The sequence below is a fragment of the Cotesia glomerata genome, linkage group LG5, assembly GCF_020080835.1.
Source record: "Cotesia glomerata isolate CgM1 linkage group LG5, MPM_Cglom_v2.3, whole genome shotgun sequence".
In the NCBI taxonomy this organism is placed as follows: Eukaryota; Metazoa; Arthropoda; class Insecta; order Hymenoptera; family Braconidae; genus Cotesia; species Cotesia glomerata.
This window is the reverse complement of record NC_058162.1, coordinates 5995801-6009159: the sequence shown is the minus strand read 5'-3', so window position 1 is coordinate 6009159 and position 13359 is coordinate 5995801. Positions and strand designations below refer to the sequence as shown.

General features: G+C 26.2%; 2 protein-coding genes and 1 long non-coding RNA gene across 4 annotated transcripts in view; 2 read left to right on the top strand and 1 right to left on the bottom strand.

The window, feature by feature from the left end:
* LOC123264780 (RING finger protein 17) overlaps positions 1-13359 on the top strand; it is a 136282-nt gene that overhangs the window by 104280 nt on the left and 18643 nt on the right. Inside the window, exon 1 of one of the 2 annotated variants that reach the window (XM_044728251.1) lies at positions 8009-8019. The exons of the other annotated variant lie outside the window; for it this stretch is intronic. The gene's annotated coding sequence lies outside the window, so the exon portion shown is untranslated. Of the gene's footprint in view, positions 1-8008; positions 8020-13359 lie in introns of those variants that run through there. 2 annotated transcript variants of the gene reach the window in all.
* Positions 1-13359, bottom strand: part of LOC123264853 — a 44163-nt gene that overhangs the window by 26574 nt on the left and 4230 nt on the right. The window lies entirely within an intron of this gene.
* Positions 6135-12433, top strand: LOC123264882. The gene is made up of 3 exons (XR_006509437.1): positions 6135-6301; positions 9663-9667; positions 12422-12433. It is a non-coding gene; the product is annotated as an uncharacterized LOC123264882 (long non-coding RNA).

Sequence of the window (13359 nt, the reverse complement as noted above, 5' to 3'; positions counted from 1 at the left end):
ATTCACTGTTATTTTTTTATTTTTTCAATTTTATCCGATAGTAACATTTTTTATTTTGACTTTATAAAAATTTTATTGTTTTTTAAATTATAAACTAAAAATAAAAAAAATTTTTTTTTGATTTTTTTCAACTACTATAGACAGTTTCAATATTTTTAAAATAAATTTTGGAGATATTATTGCTGTCAAAAGATCAATTTTGAATAATTTCATTTAAGTAGAAAAATTTTTTAACTAACAATTTTTTTTTTTTTTTTTTTTTAAAATTTAAGAATTTTTTGTCTTGATTTAAAAAAATTAAATTTTTAAAAATAATTTTCTTAGCTTGAAATTATTTTTTTAAATTAAATCAATATTTTTTCAGTGTGAAAAATTTTTATTTAACACTTAAATTAAATTAATTAAACAAATTATTTAACAGTACAAAGAAGAAGCAAAACACTTGCTGCGCATGCTCCGTTTCTTGGCCCAAAATAGCAGCAAGAAGACAAATAACTCTTAAAACGGTCAACAAGTTTAATCTTGACCAACTTATCAGTGAAAATCTAAAGAAAATTAGAAAATAACAGAATTAAAATTTCTTAGAAGAGAAAAGAGCGGAGAAAGAGAAAGATTGAGGCTTGAATAAACTCTCAATTCATCGAAACGGCAAAAATAGTTTATTTTTTACTAAAGAAATGCTTACGCGGTTAAAAAAATAAAAAATAAAATTGTTGATATTTTTCACTCAACATACAATAAATAATTTCGCTCTAAAAAGCTTAGATTTGGTCTTTAGTTAAGAATACCCTCTTTATTTTTGTTTCTTATCCCATTTAAGCGAGAGATAAATATCCTGTGGCCGTTTTACGTCTCGAGTTGTTTCAACATTTTGATAAAACAAAATGATAAAAGAGAAACATTAAATTTTGTTATATTATCTCGGCCGCAAATTGTTTTATTTATTTGTATATATTTTTTATTTATTCATATATAAACAACAAACTTAATAATTTCATTGTATTGGCTCCTATTCAAATAGTTTTGTTGTTTTTTTTTTTTTTTTTTTTTTTTTCACTACTTAATGGTTTTTTAATGCTCCTCTTATAGTGAAAGTATGAATGGGCTTGATAAAAATCAACGTGTAATTTTACATCATATTACGAGAAATAAAGAGGTCAATGTCGATTACTTATTTTTGTTATTCAACACACGGATTAAATAATAATAATATGAATCCATTGTCTTTTTATGCATATCGCACTAAAAATATTAAACAACGCACGAATTGTGACGTAATATATATGTCTAAGATGACGAGAGAAAAAGTGGTTATTATTTTTTGATAAAGAAAAAATGTTCAATTTATGTTGAAATTTTCATTTTTTTCTTTTAACTATTTTTTTTTTATTTATTTATTAATGAAAATTTTTAAGGAAGAAAAAAAATTTTTTAAACTAAATCTAACGTTTAAAAAAATTAGAATATTCAATTCATGCAATAATTAGACTGTCAAAATTTTTTCTGAGTAAATCGTAAAAAAATTGGATTATAAAAATAAAAAACTTATTAAATAAATTTATTATCAAACTCAGAAATTAATTTCTTTTACATTTCAACAAAAAGCGACTTGATTTTTTTTTAACAGTGTAATTATTAAGGTGATTCAAAAAAAAAAATTTTTTTTTCTTCCAAACAGGCTCAAAGTTTCTTCTGAGCACAAAAAAATTACTGTGAAAAGATGAACTCTTGATATTAATATTAAGATGGTCCTTATCCAATTTTTTTAATTCCCATAACAATAACATGGGAAAAATTATTTTTGCTTCTTCTGATTTTTATACCATTTAAATGACTGATTTACTTATTAACCGCTGTTCTAATCTTTATAGAGAATTAAACGCTCTACAAAATAGGTCTGACAAAATTTTTTTATTTGTCCACGCGTTCAAAAATTATTCGAAATCAAAGTTTAATTAAAGATATAAGCTCACCCTAACATTACACTGATCAAGACCTTTCATTTGAGTACCCACATTAATTTTTCATATATTTATGTATATATGTATGTATGAAAAATATATCAAAAGTGCATGTGGGTACTCAAATGAAAGCTCTTGATGAGTATAACATCAGGGTGAGCTTATATCTTTAAAAATGTCAATATTTTTTAAAAATTTGATTGAATTTTATAAATTACACCGAAACTGCTGGTTTCAGTGTCAAAATAAGGATCAATTTTTTTGTCAAACATAAATTGGACTTCTGATAAATGTGGACAAATCATTTTTTTTATTCAATCAAATAAATGTGATGATTTTAAGGAATTTTTTTTGCCATAAACTAAAAAATAAACAATTTTATTCAATTATTATGTTCAATTTCATTTTATCAATAAGTTTTGCTCAAAAAATTGCTTATTTATTCATATTAAATATTTATCATTCAAGTGGAATGATAAAAATTGTTGTCGATGGCCACGAACAATTTGTAATAAATACTACAACTGTTCTTCATCTTTAGTTAGGCAGCAGTAATTACACATTTAAAAATCAAACTTAAAAAAGCGATGAAACTGCTGGAGTAAAAGCGGACTATAATAGAAAGCAAAAGCGAAATTTTTATAACTAAAGTCATCAGACAAAAAAAGTCTAGCTGGAAAGCGATTTTTAAAGGACGTCGTAAAAATATGAGACGGTCATAAAGTTTAAGTTGACTGAGTTGGGTATTTTATCCGGCTCGTTTTCATAAAAAAGCACAACCAAGTGAGCGGGCGGTCGGGCGCCGAGAATAAAAGAGGGTTAGTTTTAGGGGTATCATCGATATTCTTACCAGCGGGAGATCACAGACGGAAAAAGACAAGGTTGATTCGCGCATCAACCACCCTGCCAGGACCTCATCTCTCATTGCACGGGAGTGGAAGGCAGGTTTAAGTTTGACGAGTTGAAGTGGAGAATCTCGACTCGCCGAAAGCTCTAACTTGAACCTCCCTCAGTAAAACGTATTTCAGCTTTCTTTTTTATTATTTTTATTTTGCTCTGCCCGCTACAGCGTTCTCGGGTTTTTTTTAACCCCTACGCCCGTTTTACCTAGGGTTTTATTGTATTAAGTGAAATTGCAATGCTGCAGAATCGTAAAGGCCAAGCTTTTTATTATTTTATTTTTTTTTTTGTCTATTATACTTACTTGCTGCAGACACGCGTGCTCTCTTTAGCTCTTATCTTTAATTCTACACTCCGGTCCATCACTTTCCGTCCTGCCCCTCTTTATATTTCATCCTGAGTCGTTGGTCTTTTAGGTTTTATTTCCTCTTTAGTACTATTTTCTTCTTGGTCTATTCTTTCGGTTTTAAGAGAAAACAGCTCGAATTTTAATCTTATTTTTTTTTTAATTGTGAGATTAAATGCGCATAAGGGAATTAGAATTACGCGTCTAGGTTTTGTTCGTTGATAATAAGATTTAAAAATTAATATAATTTATATAATTCTTCTAACCCGTTATCATATTTTCGGTCATTTTTATATAGTTTATATAATTTATATAGAAATTTTATTTTTCAAAATTTTGTTCAATTTTTATCCCTTTAAATAAATTACTTGTTTAATTTTTCATTTTATTTTTTGAGAAAAAAAATTCTACGCCTTTAAATTTGTTACAAAATTTAAAATTCAAAATTTTTTAGTCATAAAAAATTGATGTTACAACATTTAATTTTGTATATTTTGCTTAAAAATGTTTTTTAAATGAAAAAAAAAATTTTTTTGTATTTTCTTAAATATTATATTTTGTATATACACAGAAAAAAAAATTTCTTGACTGGAGAACAAAATTCTTGGCTCAAAAAAATTTTCGGGTGCCTGAAGGAAGACCGAAGTTATGTTGGCCGAAGTAAAAATTTTTCTTGAAATTCTATTCTTGGTGGAAGTTATTTTTTCTTAATTCAAATTATCATAAATACTTGATACAATAAATTTTTATATTTGATCAAGATTTTTAGATACTTTAGGGAAGCAGTGCCACCTACTTCAGCTGAGAAAAAAATTTTCTCACCTTGAAAAAATTTTACTCTTGAATATTTGATACCCATTTTATATTATGGTAATCATTAAAAATATTAATGAAAATTTACTTCTATCGAGATATTTAATTTTTTGGCGCAAGAGAGAAATTTTCTCAAGACAAGAAAATTTACTTCTATCAAGAACTAAATTTTTTGGAACAAGAGGCTGAATTTTCTCAAAACAAAAAGATTTTCTTGGATCAAGATAAGTATTTTTTAAAACAAGAGAATTAATTTTGTTGAAATAAGTGAAATTTCTTGTTTCAAAAAAAAATTTTTTTTTTCGCTCAAGAAAATAATTAAGAAGAAAAATATTTTCTTAACTCGAGCGAACCTTTTTCTCCGTGAAAAAAAAAGTTTTAATAAGTCACATTAATTAAAAAAATTTTTTATCTCTATTATTATATTATTATTGTTATATTATAAGTATTATCCAAGCCGTTAATTTATTAAAAATTAATTAGTGAGTAAAATTGAAGGCAATTAATATTTTTAGTACGTTATGAGTACTTGTGAATAATTGAAATTCAATTAGCGAGAATGACTGTCTAAATTATGAAATAATGTATGCAGAGGGTTGAGATTCAAAAATTTATCAAGTACCAATATTTACGATTAGTTCCCAATTATAAACAGAATTTTGTATTTCTTTTACTTTTTTTTTTAATCTGAAAAATATTTAATCAAGACTCGTACAAAAAATTGAATTTCACTCAACATTGACAGCCGAATTAATAAAATAAAAATCGAACACTTATCAAAGTTTATTGAAAGTCAAATGAAACATCAAGCTCAATATTACGGTAAATAGTTAAATCGAAGGATACGGTACAATGTAATATTAATCGTAAATATTAATAGTATGACTCAGAATGACAGCGGGTGTGAGTGACTTGCAATAAAAATGGTAATAACGCTGTAATAAGGTTTAAGTGTAATGAAATATAATAAAAATAAAAGAATAAGAATATGAGGCGAGTGATTTAACAATGAACATTGTTCTTTAATGTTACACATAAAGTTTCGGTGCAGTACAGAGGCTTTAAATTAATAACAATAAGTAAGAGGTGGATAAAATAGAATGTAATTTTCAAGTATGTCGATCTGAGCAACGGTTAGTCTAAGACATAACCTAATACAAAATATAAGATGTAAGATATATAATAAGAGGAGTGGCTGGATAGACCTTTTTTGGCTTTCATCGATCATCGATCGATTATTCAACTTAGCCCGATCGATTGACCTATTATTTCACAACTCTTACATATATGTTTGAATTATTATTCATTCGTTATTATGTCGATCACGATTGCGATTATCATTTCAAATATCTGCATAGTTTTGTTGAATTGCATTATTATTTTTATCAGTGTTAAAAATCATACTTTTTAATAGATAAATTATGGTTTTATATATTTAATAATTTAAAATTTTTAATACAAATTTTATTTTGGAATAATTAATATTTCATTTTTGAACAGTCCAAATTTTGAGGAAAAAAAAATTTTCGATAGATTTTTTTTTTATTTTTTATACTTGAGAAAAAAATTAATTCGATGCAAAAAGAGAAATTCTTAAGCCAAAAAAATCATTTCAAAGAGAATGTTTTTTCTTAATTCAAGACAATAAAATTCTTCAAATAATTTTCTTGGTTTATTTCAAAATTTATCTTTTTAAAAAGAATTTTTTTGCCCAAAATAATTAAATAAAAAATAATTAATTTTGAATCAACCTCAAATGTCTAAAATTGATATTTTTACACTGATAGAGGGATTTGTTTATAATTAATAGTATATTACGCTATTAGGGCAGAAAGTTTTAGATTTCTGCACTGCGCGCCATGATGCCCGAGGCGTAGCCGAGGGCATCACAGCGCGCAGTTCAGAGCTCTCAAACTTCTGCCCGTGTAGTGTATGTATAAAATAATAATCCGTACTCTCTTAAAATGTAACAGTGAAATTCACAGATTGAATCAGTGAACAAAATATCTGCGCACATGCGCGCTGGTAATAAATCAGTGAAATTCTACTGATTTATCTTAAGAGAGTATCCATTGCCAAGTTAATTTTTTCTAAATTTATATTAAATCCTTTATTTAAAAGTTGATGTGACGTTTTCATTGTTGTCGCTTTTCGTTGCTATGATGACCACTTTGGCAACGATTACCATAGCAACGGTTAAATATTAATGAGTAAAATTTGTAAAAATATTGATTAATTAAATTGTCGATAATAAACATTATGACAGAAGCGCGCAAAGCGCGTTCGATTTTCTAGTGAAATTAAACTGAAAATGCGTGTTATAATCTTTTATCAAAAAATTTTAAACACCTGGCGGCGTAAAATACTCATTACACCCAATTCAATAATGAATATATCAATTTCAAATGCAATTAATTTAATTTCGACTAAAGTATTCAATAAAATATAATATTATACGTTTATTATATTGAACTCATATCATGAAATTCAATATTATAACGCTTACTCATCCCAACATTAAATATTAATGTAAACTCAATTTTATAATAAATTTTCCAACTATCGCAAAAAGAAATTGCCAGAGATAAAATTAAAGTAAGATAATTTCGTTGATCCGTGGCGAGAGTCTTGATAAGATTTATCAAACACTCTCTGGACACATATATCTATACATCCTTGTATATTTAGGAGCTGTACCGAGTAGGATACAATATAGAATTTTCTAAAGTCGGGCTTTTCTCACGTGTTATGTGTCGAAGTTGAATTTTCTCTGGGCTCTTGTTCGGTGCGCTGATGCTTTTCTCAAGCACCTGTTTTGTGTTACTGCTTCTATATTATATTATACTTTACTTACTAATATAACTATACATATATATACGACACAGGTTTACTTCTCTTGTATGATCGTGGTACAGGTTTAGTTCCTCTTGTGTGTTAACCAAAGCTGTCGAGCAAACAAACGTCCGTCTGATCGCATCCTCTCGCTACTTGCGCTTGAGTTAACATGCGTCACTTCTATACTAAATTTTTTTTTTTTATTTATTTATTATAAATATGTTTTAATGTCAAAGATCTCGAAAAACCGGAACTTCATTTTTGTTTTTTTAAACCGATTCGACTGCGTAATATTTTAGATTTTCGAAAAACCGGTTGGTTTCGTAATAGAGATGAGACTGGGTTTAATATTCAGGGTTAATCATTTGGGAAGTTGAATATTTAATGACAAATTTTGTCCGTATGATTTTTTATTAAATTTTTATAAATATTAAATTAATAATCTATATTATTAAAAGAACAAGCAAAATTTTGTGGCCAGTATATTTATATGATAAAATGGGTTTTTATGATTAAATTTAGTATCGTTGGAAAAGTCTTGATCTGGAGTTCAGCCTTTTGATGGTTTCATATCATTCTCACCAATAGTCAATTTATGATGATAAGTATTTAGGCTACATTTGAAAATTCTCTATCTCTAGATACATAATTAAGAAATGATCTTGTATCTTGTGAACTATTAACATTTTTAAAGATATAAGCTCATCCCGATGTTACACTCATTAAGACCTTTCATTTAAGTACCCACATAATTTTTTCATATATTTTATATATATATATATATATATATATGAAAAATATATCAAAATTGCATGTGGGTACTTAAATGAAAGATCTTGATGAGCGTAACATCAGGAAGAGCTTACATCTTTAAAAATATCAATAATTAAAAAATGACCTTGTATCTTGTGAACTATTAACATTTTTAAAGATATAAGCTCATCCCGATGTTACACTCATCAAGACCTTTCATTTAAGTACCCACATCAATTTTTCATATATTTTATATATTTATAATAATAAATAGTTTTATTTGCACGACTTTCGTCTCTTACAAAGTTTTTACCTATTTTGTATCTGTATATTAATTATATATATTATTTCTCTTTCCATTTAATCTTTCTATTTTTATTTTCTTTTCTTTTTTTCTCTTGTTTGCACGTCGTTGTTTTGGTGACCCTCTTGCCCCAAACTCCGCAATCCCGTTTTTTCCCTTAGGATCTCTTCAATTTTTCTGAAGACCGTGCATGCTCTCACGTCTATTCTTCCCTTTAGTACTTCTATTAGTCTTTCTTCTAATACCTTTTCATTTTCTAAATCTTTCCATTCATTTAAGAAACTCTTTCCTTTTTCTCCTAATTTTTCATATATTTCTTCACATTTCATTATATGTATCAGGGTTTCTTCTTCCCCCTCACATACTCTGCATCTCCAATCCTTATATCCTTTCTTTCCCCCTCTTCCTATGTTCCCACATCGTACCCTCGCCCATGTTTCCTTGTCTTCTCCACTTATTTAATCTTTTCTCCAATAGTAGTTTTTATCTTTGTCTATTTTTATTTTCTTGTATAATTTGCAATATGATGATTTCTCTATTGCCTCTTCGTCTTCTTTTTTTGCTTCTTCTTTTATCCTCATTATTCCTTCATCCAGCTTTGTTTCTATTTCTTCTATTTCTTGCTCTTTATATATCATCCTGACTACTTCCTCACAACCCATTTTTGTTAGTATATTTTATATATTTATATATATTATATGTACACGGTGAGAAATTTCCATTATTTTTTATTCTGCATGGATTTTAGATATTACAATGGTGCATATTACTAGTGAACCTTATTGACTCAGAATAAAATTTTACAATGGCCCATAGTAATTTCCGAAACAAATGAAATCAGACATAGTAAATGGTAGAAATTGAAATGTACCATAGTAAAATGAAATATGCAATAATTTAAATTTCCGAATGTACTATAGCAAAAAAAATAAGAAAACGTTTGTAAAAAATAAAAAATTTTAGAGTAAAAATGTTTTAGCAATCAAAAAATATCAAACCAAACAAGATTTTTTTTGTTTGCAATAATTTTAAAAATATTTTTTAAAATATAGTTTTTAATTTTTTTTCATTTTTAACAATGAACGTAGGATTTATTTTGGCAGTTAATTTTATTATGAATAATTATAAACACAATATATAACTTTAAAAATTATTTTTTATTATTATTAGAAGTGTCGGTTGCAGGTTAACCATCAAATGTTTGTTTTCATTTTAATTTTTCACGGTAAATTATTAAATATTTTATTATTTATGAATCTTACAAATTTTCATTAACTATTCATGTGTTGATGGATTTATAAGCTAATATTTATTTAAAACTTAATGTTTATTGCAATTTTCATAACACCGTTAACCACTACTGATAGCGTCTGTAGACTTATGTTGACAAAACAAAGCAGCACGAAAAAATGAAAGAGCGCGCGTCGCGACTGACGCGCATACGTTTACTATGGGACATTTGAAAATTTCATAGTCACAATTTTAAATTTAAACCGAGTACACGTAACTAAATGTGAAACTTTTTTATAAATTTTTATTGTCGACTGAGCAACAGAAATTTTACTATGGAACTATAATGAAAAGTTTTAAGCACACTAACAGTTTTTGTTCTGTCAGTTTACGAAAATTTTTTATATATGTTTATGTAACAGTTTCATGGTCAAATTTACTATGGTCCCTAGTAAATATTGATTGGTACAATATGATATTCTTAAATTTTTATGGTAATATTTTGAATTGAGTCATTAAGGTTCAGTCTTATTATGTATGCATAGTAAATTTCTACAGAAATTTCTCACCGTGTATCTATATATGAAAAATATATGAAAATGCATGTGGGTACTCAAATGAAAGCTCTTAATGAGTGTAACATCGGAATGAGCTTATATCTTTGAAAACGTCAATATTCAATCAAGTTCAGTGCAATTTAACAAAAGTCATTATTTAATAAAGCAAAGTTTTATTTATTCATAATTCACAAGTCACGACAGTCACATAATGACTGCAAAGTTGCTAGTTACTTTTAATTTGAATTTCAAACAATAAATAGATTAAAGTAAAAATTATTTTTTCAAGTAAAAATCAAAATTTTGAGTAAAATTTTGAAGATACGAAAAATTATAAGAGATTTTATTTGTAGAGAATTCAATTATATTCAACAATGTTTCTCATAAATTTTATTGTTTCTTTTATTATTCAATCAGAATTTCAATTTTTTAATTTTGATTAAAATATAACTTTTAAAAATTTTTTTTAAACTAAATTTTTAAAATTAAAATTTTAAATCAAGATTGAAAGATACAATAAAATTCATAAGGGCCATTTTTTAAGGTCATTAAATTTTAGTTAAAGTCTCCTATGATTTATTCGTATTTTTAAAATTTGACTCTAAATTTTTAATTTAAACTTAAAAAAAAATTATTTTGTTCTGCACCAAATTATTCATTGGTGATAATAAAAATTAATAATAATTATTATTCATTTCAATGCTTAGATTTGAAAATGAATAACATGAATAAAATCCATAAAATGTAATTAAAAATAATTTTGAATAACAAATAAAAACATAAGCAACTTTGATAAATAAATGAAACATAAAACCGCATGGCGGGATTTTGACGAATGAAAAGCACAAACACGTTTATTTAAATAGTATAAGCGGATATGTATGTGAAATAAAATAAGGGTGAGCGATGTGATGGTTAACTCGAGGAAAACATTTGTCGCGAAAAGCCCGAGCGGTTTTTGCAGTTATATCTTACGGTTGACGTTGCCAAATGCAATTAACTATTCTACTGGATATTCCTCTCTATCTCAACGATACGGCTCCCGTCTCTCGTCTCTCGGTGTGCGAATGTCTGTCTTTTACTCTCGGGTTATATTGTACAGTCGATAAACTTGCCGTCATCAAGAATTCCCAGAATTTGTCGGCGTATCTCCGACAACTCTTACCCAAGATGCTGCAAGAAGACTTTACGTTAAGTTTACTTGCGGTTTTCGCTATCCAATAACTTGATTCCTCATATAATTACTCTGTATTCAATCTTGTTTATTATTTTTATTTTAATCCTACTTTTATTTCGTTAAATATCAATTTTTTTCAGCTAAAAAAAATTACAAAATTATTTTATTTTATTTTATTTCAATTGACAAAATTTTTCTAAAGTTAATTATTAAAAAATTTTATTAAAAAATCCAATAAAAAATTTTATCAAAAAATAGAATAAAAATTTTATCAAAAATAGAGTAAAAATTTTATTAAAAAATCCAATAAAAAATTTTATCAAAAAATAGAATAAAAAATTTTATTGACCCAAATTTTTGATTTCAAAATAATCTGCAGAAAATTTTCGAAAGTAAATTTCTTTAGAATAAATTAAACTTTTACTAATTGAAGTGACCTGACCTCAATTCAAAACTTTTGCAGTCAAATAAATTTTAGTTTTTGTATTCAAAGTTTCTCCTTAGCAACTATTATTCAAACCAAAGAATAAATAGAATAAATAATCAAAAATTGACAAGCACAAGTGTTCAAAATTTCAATCATAACCGCGGCGTTTATTCCAAGTATAATTTACCCATAACTTTAAAATAGAAAAAAGGAAAAAATTTGAAAGCTTTAACTGAAAAAGGTTTCTTTTATAATTTCTCTGCGATTATGATTTGATTACGAAGATCGAACATGCGTAGATTGTTAATAAAACTACGTAAGACAAAGAGTGAATTCACAAGTCAGTTCACACCTACGATTTCACCATCTTGGCATTACTCAGCCGGTAGAATGTAATGTTTATAACTTTATTCAAAGTACTGTCGCGCTTTATCCCTAGTACTATTATTATATTTACCATACATACATATGTATAACTTTTATATATATTTATATTCACTTTATAGTGCATGGTACTTGAAACTGACTCTCCTCTATTCCTCCCACTCATTTAATACAGTCCCGATAAAACAATAATAACGATAATAATCGTAAATATACCTTTTATCTCCGATAACGCAATAAACAAAATTTAATCCTTTAATTTAAATATGATTTTTATATTTCATTTGGCGCACTCACAAATATTATACATTTATATAAATAAATACCAGCTCACACGGAATTCGTAAAAGCATATTAACGTTTTCAGAGGATTTATTATTAAATATTAATTTCCGATCGGGTGAATTATTTTGTCAAGTAATTTATGTTTAGTACTTTATATTAAAGCGCAAGCTCTTCCTGCATTTATGTTTTAGTTTTTTATTTATTATATCTCAACTCGTATCGTCAATTCCACGCGCTACCTATATAAAAGTAATCCATTCGTTGATAGGATCGATTGTCATCGATTCAGACCTTAAGTACTCAACTTTTTTTTTTTTTTATATATATAAATCTAAAACTTCATTAATAGTCATTACATCGTATTAGTTCAATAAAGTTTAATTTAAATGATTAATAAGTAAACTTTCGGTGGAAATTGTTATTTTATAAAATTTTTTTTTACAAAATAGAATTCAAAAATTTTTAAATGATACACTGATAGAAGGATTTGTTTATAATTAACAATATTTTTTAATATTTAACAAATCATTTATTAGAGACCACTTTTTAGTCCTTAATATTTCTTAGTATTTAAAAAGATTTATTAATATTTAATAAATGAATATCAGATTTATTAAATACCAACAAATCATTTTAAATACTAAGAAATATTTGTTTAATACTAAAAAGTGGTCTCTAATAAATGATTTGTTAACTATTAGCAACTATTTTTTAATACAAATAAATCCTTCTATCAGTGTACTTATAATGTTTATTTTTTTTTTTTAATTTATTAAAAAGAAATTTTTTTAAACATATTAAAACAAAAATAATTTTTTTTGTTTCATATTTTAAGGCAGTTGTCGTGGCTAAGGCATAGCGTCAGAAAATTCTAAATTTTTTTATACTTATTAAGGACATGATAATATAATTACCTTTAAAATTTGCAGTCGATTGACCACGTATGACCCGAAATTAATTCAATTAAAAATTGGATATTTAACGTCAGAAACTTTAAAAAAACTGACAATATTTTGATGTATTTGTTGTGAGTTCAAGTCTTGCGTAAAAATTATGGATTACTTAGCTACAAGCTCATATACTTTTGCGGCGCGTATGATCTCTAATTTTCTGACAATATTGTACTTCGACAACTAAGGTAAAAGCCCCATATACCTATATTTGTGAATATAGATATACAAATACATGGAGTGATCATATACTGGTACGTGATCATCTATTGGGGCTTTTACCTTACCTTAAAACCGTAAATTAAAAAAAAATTTTCAATTATTAATTAATTTTTATTAAAAAAAGAAAAAAAAAGGAACTAAAAGCTTACTTGAAAAACTGTAAATTTGTAATAGCCTGATTAAATCGAAAAAAATAAATTATAACATTAACGATA